We start from the raw sequence: 24,294 nt of genomic DNA, 5'->3' as shown, positions 1-24,294 counted from the left end.
GTATGGAAAAAGTCCCGTACGGAGCGAACTGTGTACGACCCCTACCCCGGGTACACTTGTGCCTGGGGTACGAGTCGTACGGCCCCCCCACCCCAGCCCTGTATGTACGCGCCCTACCCCCACCCCCGTATGTACGCGCCGTACCCCCACCCCAGCCCCGTATGTACACGCCATACCCCCACCCCAGCCCCGTATATGTACGTGCCATACCCCCACCCACCTCAGCCCCGTATGTACGCGCCGTACCCCCACCCCAACCCCCTATGTACACGCCGTACCCCCACCCCAGCCCAGTATGTACGCGCCATACCCCCACCCACCCCAGCCCTGTATTTACATGCCGTACCCCCACCCCAGCCCCGTATGTACGCGCCGTACCCCCACCCACCCAGGCCCTGTTTGTTCACGCTGTACCCCCAGCCCCGTATGTACGCGCCGTACCCCCACCCCAGCCCCATATGTACGCGCCGTACCCCCAGCGTATGGAGCGTACATACGGGGCTGGGGTGGGGGTATGGCGCGTACATATGGGGCTGGGGTGGGTGGGGGTATGGCGCGTACATACGGGGCTCGGCTGGGGGTACGGCGCGTACATACGGGGCTGGGGTGGGTGGGGGTATGGCGCGTAAGTACGGGGCTGGGGTGGGGGTACGGCGCGTACATACGGGGCTGGGGGTACGGCGCATACATACGGGGCTGGGGTGGGTGGGGGTACGGCGCATACATACGGGGCTGGGGTGGGGGTACAGCGTGTACATACGGGGCTGGGGTGGGGGTACAGCGCATACATACGGGGCTGGGGGTACGGCACGTATATACGGAGCTGGGGTGGGTGGGGGTATGGCGCATACATACGGGGCTGGGGTGGGGGTACGGCACGTACATACGGGTCTGGGGTGGGGGTACGGCGCGTACATACGGGGCTGGGGGTACGGCGCGTACATACGGGGCTGGGGTGGGTGGGGGTACGGCGCGTACATACGGGTCTGGGGTGGGGGTATGGCACGTATATACGGGGGTGGGTGGGGATACGGCACGTACATACGTGGCTGGGGTGGGGGGGCTGTACGACTCGTACCCCTGGGGAATCAGCTTTTACGGCAGTTTTTGGCTCCCGTAAAAAAAGAGCCCTACGGAGTGCCGTAGGGACGGATCGTACTTGCTGGTCCGTAAAACGCTGCTTACATTCGTACAGACGGCGCGTACAGGCTGTTCCAGAGATGATTTGTAAGGTAATTTCCCCCGTACGGTCTTTTCTACGATTCGTACGGAAATCGCCTTTCTGTACGAATCGTACTTCCTGGGTTGTAATGCAAGTTTACCGGGTACGCGTCGTACGGAGAAAACGCTCCGTACGACGATTCGTAGGGCCTTTTTACCGGATCGGAATCATCACCTAAATATTGCGTTTTAGTTCCGTAGCTGGTTGTGGGTTTATAAGGGAATAGGGTGGGAAGTAATTTCATTATAATTGATTGATTAATAATTTTAATTAATTAATATTTTTGTATTTAGTAATTTATATTGTTAATTGTGTTAATTTGTTATGTGGTTATTAATTATTAATTGGTAAATATGTTGTGTTATTTTTTTAGGAGCGTGTTGTGGGTTTATAGGGGAGTCGGGTGGGGAGTAATTTGATTATAATTAATTACTTAATAATTGCATTAATATTTTGATTTTCACAGAGTGCTATGCATTGCTTCGAAGTCAACTCAAATCAATTAGCCAGAAGGTGCATTCTTGGCGTGGGTCTCCCCTAAAAATTTGTCTTCAACCCTCCTGTTTTGATGACTTCGTTTTTGCTGGCCTTGGGACTCTGCACACTTTACCACTGATAACTTGTGCTAAAGTGCTTGTGCTCTCCCCTTAAAACATGGTAGAATTGGCTTACACCCAAATGAGATATTTAATTTACTTATAAATCCCTAGTAAAGTGGTACTACATTTCCACAGGGCCTGGAATTTAAATGCTACTAGTTGGCCCGCTGCACTGATTGTGCCACCTACTTTAATACTCCTTTTTAGGTCGAGCCTAGCGGCAGCAAGCATGCTCTGCTCGCTCTGCGAGACTGCTGTAGAAGAGTATGGGATAGAAGCCACACCCACTCTCCGTCCATATTTTTCATTGGCTTGTGTCATTGTCTTTCGTAAATGCTGCCTTCGGATTCGTTGGTATAGAATCATAATATTGATGTTTAAATATTGATATGTCATAATATCGATGTGACACAATATCGACCTGCAAGAATATCATCGACCAGAATATCGACATGCAGGTAAGAAATATTGTTTTTGTGAATATCGAAGTTAGAAATATCGCTAGTCAAAATATCGTTGTTAATATCGAAATTTATTTTAGTGTTCTGTATATTAGTATATGTGTTAAAAGTATAGTTTACTTTTCTAATGTATGTTTGAAATTTTTAGAAGTAATTGATTTTATGTTAAGTAATTTTTCCGTATTTTAGTTCCTTAGCGGGTTGTGGGTTTAAAGGGGAATAGGGTGGGAAGTAATTTAATTATAATGTATTTATTAATAATTGTTAGAAGTTATTAATTTTATAAAAATTAAGGTGCCGATTCCGATCCTCTATTTTTTTTCCCGTACGACTCGTATCCATATTTTTTTATGTACGAATCGTACAAGTACCGTACAAACGGTGAAGTACGATTCGTACGGGAAAAATACATACGAATTGCTTCGGGAAAAGTCTACGAGGCGTCCCCGGACAGTTTTACGTACAAGTCGTAAACCTGAAGTCCGAGCGCACAAGTCCGATCCTTACCGGCATTCCGAATGCACAAGCGTATGGAAAAAGTCCCGTACGGAGCGAACTGTGTACGACCCCTACCCCGGGTACACTTGTGCCTGGGGTACGAGTCGTACGGCCCCCCCACCCCAGCCCTGTATGTACGCGCCCTACCCCCACCCCCGTATGTACGCGCCGTACCCCCACCCCAGCCCCGTATGTACGCGCCATACCCCCATCCCAGCCCCGTATATGTACGTGCCATACCCCCACCCACCTCAGCCCCGTATGTACGCGCCGTACCCCCACCCCAACCCCCTATGTACACGCCGTACCCCCACCCCAGCCCAGTATGTACGCGCCATACCCCCACCCACCCCAGCCCTGTATTTACATGCCGTACCCCCACCCCAGCCCCGTATGTACGCGCCGTACCCCCACCCACCCAGGCCCTGTTTGTTCACGCTGTACCCCCAGCCCCGTATGTACGCGCCGTACCCCCACCCCAGCCCCATATGTACGCGCCGTACCCCCAGCGTATGGAGCGTACATACGGGGCTGGGGTGGGGGTATGGCGCGTACATATGGGGCTGGGGTGGGTGGGGGTATGGCGCGTACATACGGGGCTCGGCTGGGGGTACGGCGCGTACATACGGGGCTGGGGTGGGTGGGGGTATGGCGCGTAAGTACGGGGCTGGGGTGGGGGTACGGCGCGTACATACGGGGCTGGGGGTACGGCGCATACATACGGGGCTGGGGTGGGTGGGGGTACGGCGCATACATACGGGGCTGGGGTGGGGGTACAGCGTGTACATACGGGGGTGGGGGTACAGCGCATACATACGGGGCTGGGGGTACGGCACGTATATACGGAGCTGGGGTGGGTGGGGGTATGGCGCATACATACGGGGCTGGGGTGGGGGTACAGCACGTACATACGGGTCTGGGGTGGGGGTACGGCGCGTACATACGGGGCTGGGGGTACGGCGCGTACATACGGGGCTGGGGTGGGTGGGGGTACGGCGCGTACATACGGGTCTGGGGTGGGGGTACGGCACGTATATACGGGGGTGGGTGGGGATACGGCACGTACATACGTGGCTGGGGTGGGGGGGCTGTACGACTCGTACCCCTGGGGAATCAGCTTTTACGGCAGTTTTTGGCTCCCGTAAAAAAAGAGCCCTACGGAGTGCCGTAGGGACGGATCGTACTTGCTGGTCCGTAAAACGCTGCTTACATTCGTACAGACGGCGCGTACAGGCTGTTCCAGAGATGATTTGTAAGGTAATTTCCCCCGTACGGTCTTTTCTACGATTTGTACGGAAATCGCCTTTCTGTACGAATCGTTCTTCCTGGGTTGTAATGCAAGTTTACCGGGTACGCGTCGTACGGAGAAAACGCTCCGTACGACGATTCGTAGGGCCTTTTTACCGGATCGGAATCATCACCTAAATATTGCGTTTTAGTTCCGTAGCTGGTTGTGGGTTTATAAGGGAATAGGGTGGGAAGTAATTTCATTATAATTGATTGATTAATAATTTTAATTAATTAATATTTTTGTATTTAGTAATTTATATTGTTAATTGTGTTAATTTGTTATGTAGTTATTAATTATTAATTGGTAAATATGTTGTGTTATTTTTTTAGGAGCGTGTTGTGGGTTTATAGGGGAGTCGGGTGGGGAGTAATTTGATTATAATTAATTACTTAATAATTGCATTAATATTTATGTATTTAATATTTAATATTGGTAATTGGGTTACTTAATTTACTATTAATTAGTTATTAATTTGACATTTAATTAATAATTATTCATTGGGTGATATGTTAATTGTCTTATTTTTTTAGGAGCGTGTAGTGGGTTTATTAGGGAGTAGGGTGGGAAGTAATTTAATTATAAATAATTAATAATTTTTATATTAATTAATATTTGTGTATTTGATAATTTATATTGTTAATAGTGTTAAATAATGTATTATTAATTAATTATTAATTGGTTATTATTTATTAACAATTAATTGGTAACTATCCAACACTTTCCCTACTATTGCACTCCCTGGAGTGGGAATAGTAAATTATTCCCCTACGCTATCCAACGCTTTCCCTACTGTTGCACTCCGTGCAGTGGGAATAGTAATTTTAACCCTTTTGCTATCCAACACTTTCCCTACTGTTGCACTCCCTGGAGTGGGAATAGTAAATTATTCTACTCCGCAATCTAACACTTTACTGTTGCAATTGTTGGAGTGGGAATAGTAATTCTATCCCCTCCGCCATCCAACACTTTCCCTATTTTTGCACATCTTTGGAGTGGGAATAGTTATTTTATCCCCTATGCTTTCCAACACTTTCTCTACTGTTGCACTCCATGGAGTGGGAATAGTGATTTTAACCCCTTTGCTATTCCACACTTTCCCTACTGTTGCACTCCCTGGAGTGGGAATAGTAAATTATTCTACTCCGCTATCCAACACTTTCCCTACTGTTGCAATTGTTAGAATGGGAATAGTAATTCTTGCCCCTCCTCTATCCAACACTTTCCCTACTGTTGCACTCTTTGGAGTGGGAATAGTAATTATAACCCCTCCGCTAACCAACACTTTCCCTACTGTTGCACCTGCTGGAAAGAGAATAGTAATTTTATCCCCTCCGCTATCCAACACTTTCCCAACTGTTGCACTTGCTGGAGTGGGAATACTAAATTATTCCCCTCCGCTATCCAACACTTTCCCTACTTTTGCACTCCCTGGAGTGGGAATAGTTAATTATTCCACTCAACTTTCCAACACTTTTCCTACTGTTGCTCTCGCTGGAGTAGGCATAGTAATTTTATCCCCTCAGCTATCCAACACTTTCCCTACTTTTGCATTTTCTAGAGTGGGATTAGTAATTTAATCCCCTGCGCTATCCAACATTTTCCCTACTGTTTTAGTTAATGTAGTGTAAAATGTTGTTTTAAAAGTAAATAATTATTTTAATATTTTAATTTATTTTATATATATATATATATATATATATATATATATATATATATATATATATATTCACTTAAAAAACCATAGGTTTCACGCATGTTATAGTTAGGTGGATATTTCACTCGTAAAAAACCAATGAAATTCCCCCGTTATAGTTAGTTCAGATAACTATAACTCGCGCGCCCGCAATCCTGCTCATGACGTCACATATTACATAACTCATGATATGGTCAGTGGCATCACTCATGACATCACTGATGACATCATCCTTGTGATAGAGTGGCGGTCGCGCGAGTTATAGTTATCTGAACTAACTATAACGGGGGAATTTCATTGGTTTTTTACGAGTGAAATATCCACCTAACTATAACATGCGTGAAACCTATGGTTTTTTAAGTGAATTTGCAAGGTTTTTTAAATGCTAATTCCTAACTATAACGTGTGTGAAACCTATGGTTTTTTCAGTGAATTTGTACGGTTTTTTAAATGCTAAGTTATGTATGTATTATTATTTTTTTTATATATATTTATTTTACAATAAATTACATATTAAAATTGTTTTTTTTTGGTTTTTCACCATGCGCGCATGGTGCGCGCACCCCCGTGATTTTTTTTAAAAAAATTAAAATGTTTTTTTCTGCTTTCGGGGTCCTTCAGGGACCCCCTGACAAAGGCTAGGGGGTCAGGAACTCTCTACCCTGCCCCCTTTTCATGTTCGCCACCTTCCTTTTTCACTCTCGCACTAAAAACAAACAAAATGGCGGCCGACACTTCCTGATTTCGACCGATTCGAACGTTGACTAACATGTAACCACCAATCAGAATTACGCTCGCGCACGTTAGGGTGCTCGCACGGTGCGCGCACGGTGCGCGCTTATAGATATTTATATGCTTTTAAATGCTATTTTCTCAGGAACTACTGAACAGATTGACACCAGACCTGCAAAAGGCACTTCCCTGACCTGAGGACTACCTCTCTGCCAAATTTCAAGTAATTCTGTTCAGCCGTTTGGGCTGTACCTTCGACTAAAGGTCCTATGGAAAAATGCATGGGGAAAACGCGTTTTGGGATGCCCTTTTTTCTCGGCCCCCGCTTGACGAATCACCCCAAGACTTTCAGGGTAGGAGCTGAGCGGAGCGCCCCATTAGTTTTGAAAATTTCGCGAGGATTCGTCAACCGGCGCCAAAGTTATTCAAAATAGAATTTTCAGATTTCCTATGGAAACACGGTCCTAACTATAACTATCTACTGGCGACCGCCAGTAGATAAGATATACATATATAAACATATAAATATAATCTGCATATCTATATAAATATAAATTCATGCAAACATATACATATACATATATGCATACATATGCATGGTATGTATATGAAAGTTTGAAAAAGCTAAAAAGCCACCTAATTACAAACAGAATTGCTTTAACTTAAACGAGGGCGAGACCTATTGCATTTTCAATGCTTGTTTACTTTAATTCCATCAAGAAGGCATTCAGATGTGTCACACATTTTCCATAAATTCTGAATGGTAGCACTCTAGTTGCTCATTAGATCACTGTAGTAAAGCTACTGCTCACCAGGGAAGTCTGCTGCTGGTATTGAAAGTGCATGTTTCAGTCTGCATGGCAGAATTTTTTAATGAAATAGAAGAGGATTTGAAAAGTCACTCAAAATGTGCCCTAATTTTTCTTTTTTCCTCACTAATCATAATTTCTATGGCAAAATGAACCTCCTCATTGTGTTCCTTTTAAATTAAACTACTCTCTACTACTCACTCGCTACTACTTTCTACTACTCACTCTCTACTACTCACTCTCTACTACTCACTTTCTACTACTCTCTACTACTCTACTACTCTCTACTACTACTCTCTACTACTCACTCTCTACTACTCACTCTCTACTACTCTCTACTACTCTCTACCACTCACTCTCTACTACTCTACTACTCACTCTCTACTACTCTCTACTACTCTCTCTCTACTACTCCCTCTCTACTACTCACTCTACTACTCTCTACTACTCACTGTCTACTACTCACTCTCTACTACTCTACTACTCTCTGCTACTCACTCTCTACTACTCACTCTCAACTACTCACTCTACTACTCTCTCTACTACTCACTCTCTACTACTCTCTACTACTCACTCTACTACTCTCTACCACTCACTCTCTACTACTCTCTCTCTCTACTAATCACTTTCTACTACTCACTCTACTACTCTCTACTACTCTCTCTGCTACTCACTCTCTACTACTCTCTACTACTCACTCTCTACTACTCACTCTCTACTACTCTACTACTCTCTACTACTCTCTCTACTACTCACTCTCTACTACTCACTCTCTACTACTCTCTACTACTCTCTCTCTACTTCACACTCTCTACTACTTGCTCTCTACTACTCACCCTACTACTCACTCTACTACTCACTCTACTACTCCCTACTACTCACTCTACTACTCACTCTCTACTACTCTCTACTACTCACTCTCTACTACTCCACTACTCTCTACTAATCACTCTCTACTACTCACTCTGTACTACGCTCTACTACTCACTCTCTACCACTCTCTACTTCTCTCTCTCTACTACTCACTCTCTACTACTCACTCTCTACTACTCTCTACTACTCACTCTCTACTACTCTCCCAACTACTCTCTACTACTCACTCTACTACTCATTCTCCACTACTCATTCTCTACTACTCTCTCTCTGCTACTCAGTCTCCACTACTCACTCTCTACTACTCTCTACTACTCACTCTCTACTACTCACTCTCTACTACTCTCTACTACCCACTCTCTACTACTCTCTACTACTCCCTCTACTACTCACTCTCTACTACTCTCTACTACTCTCTACTTCTCACTCTCTACTACTCTCTACTACTCACTCTCTACTACTCATTCTACTACCCTCTCCTACTCACTCTCTGCTACTCTCTCTACTACTCTCTACTACTCTCTCTCTACTCTCTATTACTCATCCTCTACTCTCTACCTTTCTCTACCTCTCTCTACTACTCTCTACCTCTCTACCTCTACCTCTCTACCTCTACGTCTCTACCTCTACACCTCTACCTCTCTACCTCTCTCTACCTCTCTCTACACGCACACATATGCACATATATGCATATGCATTTATATATATGTATGTGTATATATATATATATATATATATATATATACACATACATATATAAACATATATACAATCTGCATATCTATATAAATACAAATATAAATGCATGCATACATACACATATATGCATGTTATGTACATGAAATTTTGAAAAACACTAATAAAAGCAAAGCTAAAAAGCCACCTAATTACAAACAGAATTGCTTTAACTTAAACAAGGGCGAGACCTATTGCATTTTCAATGCTTGTTTACTTTGGTTCCATCAAGAAGGCATTCAGATGTGACACATTTGCCATAAATTCTGAATGGTAGCACTCTAGTTCCTCATTAGATCACTGAAGCAAAGCTACTGCTCACCAGGGAAGTGTGCTGCTGGTATTCAAAGTGCATGTTTCAGTCTGCATGTCGGAACTTTTTAATGAAATAGAAGAGGATTTGAGAAGTCAAAATGTGCCCTAAGTTTTCTTTCTGCAGCACTAATCATAATTTCTATGGCAAAATGAACCCCCTCATTTTGTTCCTTTGCAAATTAAATGTTTTAAATGTTACCACTTTATTCCAATCAAGATGGTTTCAGGTGTGCCATACCTTTGTCATAAGTAAGACTGTTAGCGCTCTAGTTGTTCTTTAAAACACTCTGGGATTTCTGTCATTGAGCTATACTTGGGCTACATCTCGGTGATATTTGTGCTACATTTGGGCTCTTTTGTCTCTGGTGGCCATCTTGGGAGACTTCTTATGAAGTTTCCTAATTTCCTCATTTACTGCAGTCTCCTCAGTAGGCATACTGTCAGATTTTTTACTTTGATTCAATGAAGAAGGCATTCAGATGTGTCACACATTTGCCATAAATTCAGAATGTTAGCACTCTAGTTGCTCATTAGATCACTGTAGTAAAGCTACTGCTCACCAGGGAAGTCTGCTGCTGGTATTGAAAGTGCATGTTTCAGTCTGCATGTCAGAATTCTTTAATGAAATAAAAGAGGATTTGAGAAGTCACTCAAAATGTGCCCTAATTTTTCTTTCTGCAGCACTAATCATACATTCTATGGCAAAATGAACCCTCTCATTTTGTTCCTTTTTAAATTAAATGTTTTAAATGTTACCACTTTATTCCAATCAAGATGGCTTCAGGTGTGCCATACCTTTGTCATAAGTAAGACTGTTAGCGCTCTAGCTGTTCTTTGGAACACTCTGGGAAGCTGCAGTAGAACACAAAGGAATCAACTGACAGTCTCTGCCCTTGTTGGATGTACATGTTTTACTGAGAATGTCAGACTTCATTCTCACATGACTGAGAAAGATAATGTGAATTTACAGAAAATATGCTCTCAGTTTAGCTTATAGATCACCTTCCAAACCTCTGTGGGAAAAGCATGTGAAAATAGTTTTCTCTCAAACATGATTCATGCTATCCCAGCAGAAGGCTTTTTCACATGGTAAAATCACCTTAGAACATACCACAATTTCTAAAATGAGTATGGTACCATCAACAAATGATTTATAATGTAACTAAAGTCTTAAAACCTTCTATTAACTGCAATGCTTTTCAATGAGGTGCTATCATGTATATTGGTCCCAAGATGGCTGCCAACACTTCTTGGATGAAGTGCTGACAGCCAATCAGATCTCACAATGAGATGTGTGGTTAGGCTCCGCCCAGATATATATATGATTTTACTTTTGATTTTCTCAGGAACTACTGAACGGATTTACACCATATATGCAAAAGGCACATGCCTGACCTGAGGACTACCTCTTTGCCAAATTTCAAGTAATTCTGTTCAGCCGTTCGGGCTGTACCTTCGACTAAAGGTCCTATGGGAAAATGCATGGGGAAAACGTGTTTTGGGACCCCCCTTTTTTCTCAGCCCCCGCTTGACGAATCACCCCGAGACTTTCAGGATAGGAGCTGAGCGGAGCGCCCCATTAGTTTTGAAAATTTCACGAAGATAAGTCAACCGGCGCCAAAGTTATTCAAAATAGAATTTTCAGATTTCCTTTGGAAACACGATCCTAACTATAACTATCTACTGGCGACCGCCAGTAGATATATATATATATATATATATATATATATATATATATATATATATATATTACCTACTGGCGATAGCCAGTAGGTAGTTATAGTTAGGACCACGTTTCCATAGGAAAACCTCAACATTCTATTTTGAATAACTTTGGCGCCGGTCGACGAATCCTCGCGAATTTCTCAAAATAGGTGGGGCGCTACGCTCCGCTCCTACCCTGAAAGTCTCGGGGGGATTCGTCAAGCGGGGGCTGAGATAAAAGGGGGGTCCCAAAACGCGTTTTTCCCATGCATTTTTCCATAGGACCTTTAGAACGAGCTACAGCCCGAATGGCTGAACAGAATTACTCAAAATTTGGCAGAGAGGTAGTCCCTAGGTCAAGGAAGTGCCTTTTGTAGGTTTGGTGTAAATCTGTTCAGTAGATTCTGAGAAAATAGCCTTTAAATCAATATATATATCTGAGCCAGCTTACGGTACGCTTACCGTACGCTTACGGTAAGCGTACGGTGGCGTGCGCGAGCGCGATTCTGATTGGCTCTTAGATCTTAGTAAACATTCGAATCGGCCGAAACCAGGAAGCGGCGGCCGCCATTTTGTCTCTCGCACTGAGAGAGATTTTTAAAATCGGAAGCCCAAAAACATGTAAAGGGGCTGTTTTGACAACTCCCTCCCACATAGTCATGTTGAGGGAGTCCCCAAACATCCCCCAAGTGCAAAAACGGTTTTATTTTTTTTTCGGCAATTTCGCGGGGTACGCTTACCGTACGCTTACGGTAAGCGTACGGTAAAAAAATAAAAATAAAAAAAACACTATCCACACTTACCCCACCCCCTGTGCTTTTGGTGGCCGAAGGCCACCAAATGTGCTGGGCTTATTACAATGGAAAAAAACACTATCCACACTTACCCCACCCCCTGTGCTTTTGGTGGCCGTAGGCCACCAAATGTACAGGGCTTATTATAAGGGAAAAAAACTTAGCATTTAAAAAACCGTACTAATTCACTGAAAAAACCATAGGTTTCACACACGTTATAGTTAGGAATTAGCATTTAAAAAACCTTGCAAATTCACTGAAAAAACCATAGGTTTCACACATGTTATAGTTAGTGGAAATTTTACTGATAAAAAACCAATGAAATTGCCCCGTTATAGTTAGCGCAGGCAACTATAACTCACGCGACCGCAATCCTCTGCTGATGACATATGTGTCTTTATGAAAAAAAAATATTTGTAATATATGTATAGCTAAAAATGTATGGAAGAAGACATGGGCAAATAAGTGTCTAAATACAGTATTAGCATCAGCAGAGGATTGTGGTCGCGTGAGTTATAGTTGCCTGCGCTAACTATAACGGGGCAATTTCATTGGTTTTTTATCAGTAAAATTTCCACTAACTATAACATGTGTGAAACCTATGGTTTTTTCAGTGAATATATATATATATATATATATATATATATATATATATATATATAATTTTTATATTTATGTTACTGGTGTTTGTAGTTTGTATATAGAGATACATATTTATAATTTTTATTATGTTTCTAACATTTTAGAATGTAATAAAATAATTATTTATCAATATTATTAATTAAATATATGTATATATAATACTTTTTATATATGTATGTTTATTTGTTTTTTTAATTACATTTATTATTTATAATTTGTAACATTTTTAAATAATTCTAAAAAATGTTGTTATTAATTATATTTTTTATTTAATTTATTTAATATTCTTTTTAAGATGTTTACAAAAACCGATATTTTGGACAACGATATTTTAAACAGTGATATTTTGGTTTCGATATCTTTGTACTTACCTTTGTAGAGATATGATGTCGATATTCTTGACATCGATATTCTGTACACGATGTTTGTGTACCTCGATATTCCTGTCATCGATATTCTGCCAGTGATCCGTATTCGTTAATAGGCTTGTTAGTCCCTCATTAGTACGGCCTTGTCTTCATTTGTAACCTCCCATTTCTACTGGCCCCTTTACTTTGGTTGTTACACTGCCCTTTTATTTAGTCTGTAAGCACTATTTACTTTACTGAGCTTCTCTTATTGCAGGCCGGACATGCGCTGCTTCAACTGAAACAGCTTGTGTATTTTTAGGCAGCATGGCCGACCTCAATCACTTTAACCTGGCATTAGCTTGTGTCTGTTTCAACCCCCCCCCCCCCCCCAAGTAAAATGGATTTGGAAATGATTAGGGAATTAAGTCATGTGAATTCCAGGTAGGATATAATCCTGTGTTAATGGGCTGAAGCTGACAACAGCACATCTGTGTTAAATGTCATCTGCACTAAAGACACCTGACTGGGTTGTTTTCAAAAGCCTGTTTTATTAACAACAACACCACCACCACCAATACCACCACCAGTACCAAAACCACTGCCACCAATACCACCACCAATACCACCACCGATACCAACTCCACCATCAATAACACCTCCTCCACCACCAATACCCCCTCCAAGACCACCACCACCAATACTACCACCACCAATACCACGACCAATGCCACCACTACCAATACCACTACAAATACCATCATCACCAAAACCCCCAACCACCACCAATACATCCACGAATACCACCAACACCACCAAAACCTCCACCACCAATATCACCACCAAGACCACCACCACCAATACTACCACCACCAATACCACGACCAATGCCACCACTACCAATACCACTACAAATACCATCATCACCAAAACCCCCAACCACCACCAATACATCCACGAATACCACCACCACTAATACCACCAATACCACCACCACTAATACCACCACAGATACCAAAACTACCACCACCACCAATATTACCACCACCAGTACCACTGCCACCATTACCAATACCACCCCACCAACACCACCACCAATACCAATACCACCATCAATACAAATACCACCACCAATACCACCACCAATAATACCACCACAGATACCACCACCACAAATACCACCACCAATAACACCACCAATACCACCACCAGTACCACCACCAGTACCACCACCACCAATACCACCAGCACCATCAATACCACCACCAATACCACCACCACCAAAAATACCACCACCACCAATACCACCAATGCTACCACCAATACCACCACCTCCAATACCACCACCACTACCAATACCAGCACTACCACCACCACCACCAATACCACCACAACCACCAGTACCAGCACCACCACCACCACCAATAAACCACCACCAATATCACCACAACACAAATACCTCCACCACCACCACCAATACCACCACCAATACCAGTACCACCACCACCAATACCACCACCCCCAATACCAATAATACCACCACCACCAATACCACCACCTTCAATACCACCAATACCAATACCACCACTACCATCAATAACAACACCAATACCACCACCAATACTGCCACCTCCAATACCACCACCAAGACCACCACCACCAAGACCACCACCACCAAGACCACCACCACGACCACCAAGACCACCACCACCAAGACCATCACCACCAATACTACCACCACCAATACCACCACTACCATTACCACTACAAATACCATCACCAAAACCCCAACCACCACCAATATGTCCATGAATACCACCACCACTAATACCACCATTACCACCACCACTAATACCACCACAGATACCAAAACCACCACCACCATCACCAATATTACCACCACCAGTACCACTGCCACCATCACCAATACCACCCCCACTAATACCACCACCAATACTGGTGCACTCTCGGTGGCGCAACGAGGGAGAACGGTTAGATTTGCTCCTGGGGCCTTGAAAACGTATTATTTAATCGCGCTGATTTGCGCTTTTAAAAAAGATTTTGTTGACACCGTATACTTTTAAAATTTATTGCTGATTTGCACATTTGTCCTTGTACTGTCCGTGGTGGCACGAAGGAACCAACCCCCGGTACGAGCTGTGTTCAATGCTCGGCGGGCAGGAAGGTCTCGTGCACCACTTCCGGCTGTAGCTCTTCAGACGCACGGGGCAGCGGTCTAGTTGCTGCACCCGGCGTCGGAAGAAGGCGCATAAATTTAGTCCCTGACGCAATCGCCGAGGCTGACTGCACTCTCGGTGGCGCAACGAGGGAGAACGGTTAGAGTTGCTCCTGGGGCCTTGAAAACGGCCACTTCCGGCTGTAGCGCTTCAGACGCACGGGGCAGCAGTCTAGTTGCTGCATCCGGCGTCGGAAGAAGGCGCATAAATTGCAAACATGACGCGGCCGTGCAGCGGACGTGCGCAGTGGGCGCGCCTAAGGCAAGTCCGTCTGTGCCCGACCGGGGCCTGGGGCCAGAACCCCCGCACCTCTTCCCCCAGGACGACTTAGGTATTTTAGTCTACAACTATTGCAGCTAAATCACCACCCCAGGGCTAACTGTCTTCATCATCTATATGCAGACAACCCGAGCTCCAAATGCCCTCACTGCCCCTTCACATTTCTCTCCCACCCCCGCCCACCCCCTTCCTCAAGCTCTGCTTATAGTATCTTCCTTTTAAATTGTAGATCCCTTCCCAAGCACTCCACGGAAATCTCGTTCCTTTTACAAGATTCCTCCCCTGAGGTGCTTTTCCTAACTGAAACCTGGCTCAGCACTTGCTCTGATCCGGATATAGTACAAATTCTATATCAGGCAAAGGCGGGGGAATCGCGATTATCTATAAGGACCACATTACCTGCCGCCTACTCGGCAGCCCTCTCCTGGACTGCGAGAATGTTTGCTTCTCATTAGAACTCTCCCCCCTCCTCTCACTCTCCGGCATATTGATCTATCGGCCACCGGGTGCAGTAGGTTCCTTTTGCAACTCCGTGGTAGAAACTACCATCAATTTAGCTAGCACTTCCGCGAACTTTACACTTCTGGGTGATCTCAATCTTCACTTTGATGATCCTAGATGATCCTAGATCCACAGTAGCAGCTGAACTAGCAAAGGACCTTGCGTCTATCCAGCTGGTGCAAAAAGTTCTTCTTCCTACACACTCGCAGGGACACTGTCTTGACCCAGTGTTCTCTAATCTTGAGACTCTCCAGGGAAATGATCCTATCCCTATCCCCTGGTCCGACCACCTTCTGGTGCCCCTCTCCCTGCGCCCTCAAACTCCTTCCCCCCCAGTTCATCCTCTTTGGACCCTCACACATCCCTGGTCTAAACTCCCCCTGGAGAATTGGATCCATGAACTCGAAAACAATAGACCGCAGTTGGTCCCTGTCCAGTCGCAATGTATAACAATCTCTGCAGCTGGATAGATGACTCACTGAATCAGGTCCTCCCTAAAGTACACATCACCAAAAAGTGTGGCTCACTTAAATCACCCTGGTACTCAGCTGAACTGCGCATCATGAAGCAGAGATGTAAAATTCTAGAAAGGAACTGGAGGAAAGATTTTGCAGCCGACAGCAAGCTCACCTATAGGAACGCTATACGCACATACAAAGAGAAAATGAAGAAAGCTCAGGCAGCCTACTACGGGGAAAAAATTCGGCTAGCCGCCAATTCCCCCAGAGAGACCTTTGTCATCATTAAAAGGCTCCTAAAAATCCTGGTCCCCCCCGTCCCCACGGACCCCCTTGGAACTCGCTGCGAAAACCAGGCCGAGTTCTTTCATAACAAAATTCAGAACATTATAAAAACTCTATCCCAAATCGACCCTGTATCAATGAGCCCCCCAGTAGACTGCCCCCCATCACTCACTGCCTAGAATGCTTTCCCCTCTCCCCTTGGAAACATTCCTGACACTTATGCCTACAGTAAAAATCGGTTCACCAAGAGACCCAGCGCCCATGCACATCTTAACCAAAGCTGCATCCATTATCGGTCCTACTATCATCCACACCATCAACGCCTCACTTTGCACAGGAATAGTTCCCCAACTTTGAAAAGAAGCAATGGTTAAGACCCTTCTCAAGAAGCCACACCTTGACCCCTTAGATCTGGGCAACTACCGCCCCATCTCTCTTCTACCTGGGATCTCAGAAATCGCCAAAAAATATGTCAATCAGACCCTCTCTAATTTCCTGGAAACCTCCAACTTGCTACATCCATCCCAAACAGGCTTCCGGCCTAGTCACAGTACGGAGACTGGTCTGCTGGTAGTGGTGGAGGAAACCAGGAAAATTCTAGATGCAGGAGGCGTAGCAGCCATTGTCCTTTTGGACTTAAGCGCAGCCTGCGATACGGTGAACCACCAGGTCCTGATACACCGTCTCGAAAATCTGGGAGTAGCTGGAACCATCCTGAGTTGGCTGCGCTCCTTCCTGATGGGACGCTCATTTCAGGTTTTTGAAAAGGGCATACGCTCCAAATCCCGTCCCCTCCAGTGTGGCGTACCTCAGGGCTCATCCCTGAGTCCAACGCTTTTTAACGCATATATGGTCCCTTTGGCATCAATCGTGGCTCCATTTGGGATCCATATGGTCACCTACGCCGACGACACCCAACTGGTCGTAGCCCTAAACCAATCTTCTCCATACTCCACGACCCTGAAAGCCTGTCTTTCGGAGGTGGTAAAATGGATGGGGTCATCCCACCTGAAACTAAATGGAGGAAAGACCGAGGTCATGATCCTAGGTAACTTCGACAACACGTCACTCAGAACCTTCTGGCCGGCATGCATGGGCCCAGTTCCAACCCCTAAGCATGAAATTAAGAGTCTGGGCATCTGGCTAGACCATAACCTGACAATTCACTCGCAAGCCAGCAAGACTGTGACAATCTGCTTTGGCCTGCTCAGAATGGCAAGGAAGGTTCTCCCCCTGCTGCCCCCCCAAGCCAGGAAAATCATGGTCCAGTCTATTGTGCTCTCCAGACTGGATTATGGCAATGCGCTCTATCTGGGAGCCCCTACCTCAGTTATCAATAAACTACAGATCATCCAGAACTATGCAGCCAGACTGCTGACAGGAACACCCAAATTTCTCTCCGCAAAACCAGCCCTTCGTCTCCTGCACTGGCTCCCCGTGAAAGAGCGAATTGGGTTCAAATCCCTCTGTATCGTCCATAGATCCCTACAGGGGATAGGCCCTCTTGTGATCTCAGCCATAGTTCATACATACAAAGCAAGGAGAAAGCTTCGCTCGGATGACCTCCACCTCATCGAGATCCCCAGAATCAAACGAGCCAGAAGTGGTGGCAGACTCTTCTCTTTGAATGCAGGCAGACTTTGGAACGCTCTTCCGCTCCACCTCCGGAAAGAGGCCAGCCACTGCGCCTTCAGGAAACACCTCAAAACCTTTCTATTCCCCTAAATAAATTCATCCTTCCGCGTCCACCCGTTAACCAGTCACGCCTAGTGCTGGGAGGCCTCCGGGTAGCCGTGTGCTCTACAAGTGTACCTTTCATTTAATTTTATTTCATTTCAGTACCACCATTAATACAAATACCACCACCAATACCACCACCAATAATACCATCACCAATACCACTACCAGTACCACCACCACCAAAACCACCAGCACCACCAATGCCACCAATAATACCACCACCACAAAAAATACCACCACCACCAATACCACCAATGCTACCACCAATACCACCACCTCCAATACAACCAACACCAATACCACCACCACTACCAATACCAGCACTACCACCACCTATACCACCACAACTACCAGTACCAGCACCTCCACCACCACCAATACAACCACCACCAATATTACCACCACCACAAATACCACCACCACCAATACCACCACCACCACCACCACCAATACCACCAATACCACCATCAGTACCACCATGAATACCACCACCACCAATACCAATAATACCACCACCACCATCAATACCACCACCACTAATACCAATAATACCACCACCACCAATACCACCATCACCACCAATAATGCCACCAATACCACCACCAATACTGCCATCTCCAATACCACCACCAAGACCACCACCACCAATACTACCACCACAAATACCACCAAACCCACTGCCAATACCTAGACCACCAATACCCCCAACAACCACCAACATGTCCACCAATACCACCACCACTAATACCACCAATACCATCACCACTAATACCATCACCAATACCACCACAGATACCAACACCACCACCACCACCAATACCACCACAACCACCACCACCAGTACCACCACCACCATTACCAATACCACCCCCAACAATACGGATACCGCCACCAATACCAGTACCACCATCAATACAAATACCACCATCAATACCACCACCACCACCAATAACACCATCACCAATACCACCACCACCAATATCACCACCAATACCACCACCACCTCCAATAATACCACCAATCCCACCGCCACTAATACTACCACCACCACCAATACCACCACCACCACAAATACCACCAATGCCACCACCAATATCACCTCCTCCAATTCCACCACCTGCAATACTACCACAACCAATACCACCACCACTATCAATACCACCACTACCACCACCACCAATACCAGCACCACCACCAATACCACAACCAATACCACCAATACCACCACCACCAATACCAACACCACCACAATTCCACCACCACTACCAATACTACCACTACCACCAATACCAACACCACCAATGTCACCACCACCAATATCACCACCACCACCACCAATACCACCACCACCAATACCACCACCAATACCACCACCAATACCACCACCACCACTACCACAATACCACCACCACCACCAATAGCACAACCAATACCACCAATACCACCACCAATACCACTACCAATACCAGTACCACCACCACCAATATCACCACCACCAATACCAGTACCACCACCACCAATACCACCACCAATACCAGTAATACCACCACAATACAGCCACCACTACCAATACTACCACTACCACCAATACCAACACCACCAAAATCACCACCTCCACCAATACCACCACCACCAGTACCACAACCAATACCACCACCAATACCACCACCACCAGCAATACCAATACCACCACCAATACCACCACCAATACCACCACCACCAATACCACCAGGAATACCACCACCACCAATACCACCACCACCAATACAATCACCATCACCAACACCACCACCACCAATACCCTACCACCAAACCCTACCACCAATGCCACCACCACCAAAAATACCACCACCAATACCACCATCTCCAATACCACCACCAAGAACACCACCACGAAGACTCCCACCACCAATACCACCAACACCAATACCACCACCACCAATACCACCACTACCAATACCACTACCAATACCATCACCACCAATACCATCACCTCAAATACGTCCACAATACCACCACCACTAATACCACCAATACCACCACCACTAATACCACCATCAATACCACCACAGATTCCAGCACCACCACCAATACCACCTCCACCAGTACCACCAACACCATTACTAATACCACCCCCACCAATACCAATACCACCACCAATACCAGCATCAATCCAATTACCACCACCAAAATCACCACCACCAATACCACCACCAATAACACCACCACTAATACTACCAATACCACCACCACTAATACCACCACAGATACCAAAATCACCACCACCAATAATACCACCACCAGTACCAGTGCCACCATTACCAATACCACCACCAATACCACCCCCACCAATACCACCTCCAATACCAATACCACCATCAATACAAATACCACCACCAATACCACCATCAATACCACCACCAGTACCACCACCACCAATACCACCAGCACCACCAATACCACTGATAATACCACTAACAATACCACCACCACCAATACCACCACCAAAAATACCACCAATGCCACCACCAATACCACCACCTCCAACTCCACCACCTCCAATACCACCAACATCACCACAACCACCATTACCAGCACCACCACCAATATCACCACCACCACAAATACCACCACCAATTTCACCACCAATACCACAACCACCAATACCACCACCAATACCAGTGCAACCACCACCAATACCACCACCAATACCACCACCACCAATACCAATAATACCACTACCACCAATACCACCACCGCCAATACCAACAATACCACCACCACCAATACCACCACCACCAACACCACCACCAATACCACTACCTCCACCAATACCACCGCCACCACCAATACCCTATCACCAATACCACCACCACCACCAACACCACCAATACTGCCACCTCCAATACCACCACCAATACCACCACCACCTAGACCACCACATTAATACCACCACCAAGACCACCACCACCAATAGTACCACCACCAATACCACCACCACCAATACCATCACCACCAATACCCCCAACCACCACCAATACATCCACCAATACCACCACCACTAATACCACCAATACCACCACCACCAATACCACCTCAGATACCAACACCACCACCAATACCACCACAACCCCCACCAGTACCACCACCACCATTACCAATACCACCCTCAACAATACCAATACCGCCACCAATACCAATACCACCATCAATACTAATACCACCACCAATACCACCAATATCACCACCAATACCACCACCACCTCCAATAATACCACCACCAATACCACCACCACAAATACCACCAATGCCACCACCAATACCACCACCTCCCATTCCACCAAATGCAATACCACCACCACCAATACCACCACCACCACCAATACCACCACCCCCAATACCAGCACCACCACCACCAATACCACCAACACCAATACCACCACCAATAACACCACCACCAATACCAGTACCACCACCACCAATACCACCACCACCGATACAAACACCATCACAATACCACCACCACTACCAATACTACCAATATCATTAATACCAACACCACCAATATCACCACCACCACCAATACCACCACCACCAATACCACCAACACCAATACGATCACCAATAACACCACTACCAATACCAGTACCACCACCACCAATACCACCACCACCGATACTAACACCATCACAATACCACCACCACTACCAATACTACCAATACCACTAATACCAACACCACCAATACCACCAATATCACCACCACCACCAATACCACCACCAATACTACCACCACCCCCACCAATACCAATACCCCCACCAATACCACCACCACCAATACCACCACCACCACCAATACCATCTCCAATACCATCACCACCACCACCACCAATAACATCTCCTCCACCACCACCAATACCACCATCTCCAATACCACCACCACCACCAAGAGCACCATAACCAATACCACCACCAATACTACCACCACCACTAATACCACCATTACCAATGCCACTACCAATACCATCACCACCAATACCATCACCTCCAATACGTCCACCAATACCACCACCACTAATACCACCATCAATACCACCACAGATACCAACACCAATACCACACCACCAGTACCACCACCACCATTACCAATACCACCCCCACCAATACCAATACCACCACCAATACCAATACCACCATCAATACAAATACCACCACCAATAACACCACCACTAATACCACCACCACCAATTCTACCACCTATACCACCACCACTACCAATACCACCACCACTACCAATACCACCACAACCACCAATACCAGCAACACCAACACCAATACTGCCACCACCAAGACTACCACCACCAATACCACCACCACCAATACCACCACACCAATACCACTACAATACCATCACCACCAACACCCCCAACCACCACCAATATGTCCATCAATACCACCACCGCTAATGCCATCAATACCACCACCACTAATACTACCACCAATACCACCACAGATACCAACACCACCACCACCACCAGTACCACCAGTACCACCACCACCATTATCATTACCACCCCCAACAATACCAATAACACCACCAATACCACCATCAATACAAATACCACCACCAATACCACCACCACCACCAATAACACCATCACCAATAACACCATCACCAATAACACCATCACCAATACCACCAACACCAATACCACCACCAATACCACCACCACCTCCAATAATACTAACACCAATACCACCACACCAATACCACTACCAATACCACCACCAGTACCACTACCAGAAATATCACCAATGCCACCACCAATACCACTACTTCCAATTCCACCACCAATACCACCACCACTATCAATACCACCACTACCACTAGCACCACCACCACCAATACCACCACCACCACCACCAATACCACCACCAATACCAGTGCCACCAATATCAACATCACCACAATACCACCACCACTACCAATACTACCAGTACCACCAATACCAGCACCACCAATACCAGCACCACCAATATCACCCCCACCACCACAAATAACACCACCAATACCACCACCACCAATTCCACCACCAATATCAATACCCCACTAATACCAATACCACTACCAATACCACCACTAATACCACCACCAATACCACCACCAATACCAGTGCCACCAACATCAACATCACCACAATACCACCACCACTACCACCACTACCAATACTACCAGTACCACCAATACCAGCACCACCAATATCACCACCACCACCACAAATAACACCACCAATACCACCACCACCACCAATACCACCACCAATATCAATACCCCACTAATACCAATACCACTACCAATACCACCACTAATACCACCACCAATACCCCCACAACCAATACCACCACCACCACCACCAATACCATCACCACCACCAATACCACCGCCATCAATACCCTACCACCAATACCACCACCAGCAATACCACCACCACCAATAACACCTCCTCCACCACCACCAATACCACCACCACCAATACTACCACCACCAATACCACCACCAAAACCATTACCACCAATTCCATCACCTCTGATACGTCCACCAATACCACCATCACTAATACCTCCAATACCACCATCACTAATACCACCATCAATACCAACACAGATACCAACACCACCAACAATACCACCACTAAAACCACCAGTACCACCACCACCATTACTAATGCCACCCCCACCAATACCAATACCACCACCAATACCACCATCAATACCAAGACCCCCACCACCACCAATACCACCACCAATAACACCACCACTAATACCACCAGCAATAATACCACCACCAATACCACCACCACACCAATACCACCACCACCAATACCACCAATGCCACCACCAATACCACCACCTCCAATACCTCTACCACCAAAACCACCACCACTACCATTACCACCACTACCACCATCACCACCAATACCACCACAACCACCAATACCAGCACCACCACCAATACCACCACCACCAATACTACCACAACCAATACCACCAACAATACCACCAATATCAATACCACCACC

Source organism: Triturus cristatus, chromosome 9, assembly GCF_964204655.1.
Source record: "Triturus cristatus chromosome 9, aTriCri1.1, whole genome shotgun sequence".
Classification (NCBI taxonomy): Eukaryota; Metazoa; Chordata; class Amphibia; order Caudata; family Salamandridae; genus Triturus; species Triturus cristatus.
This window is presented reverse-complemented; position numbering follows the sequence as displayed.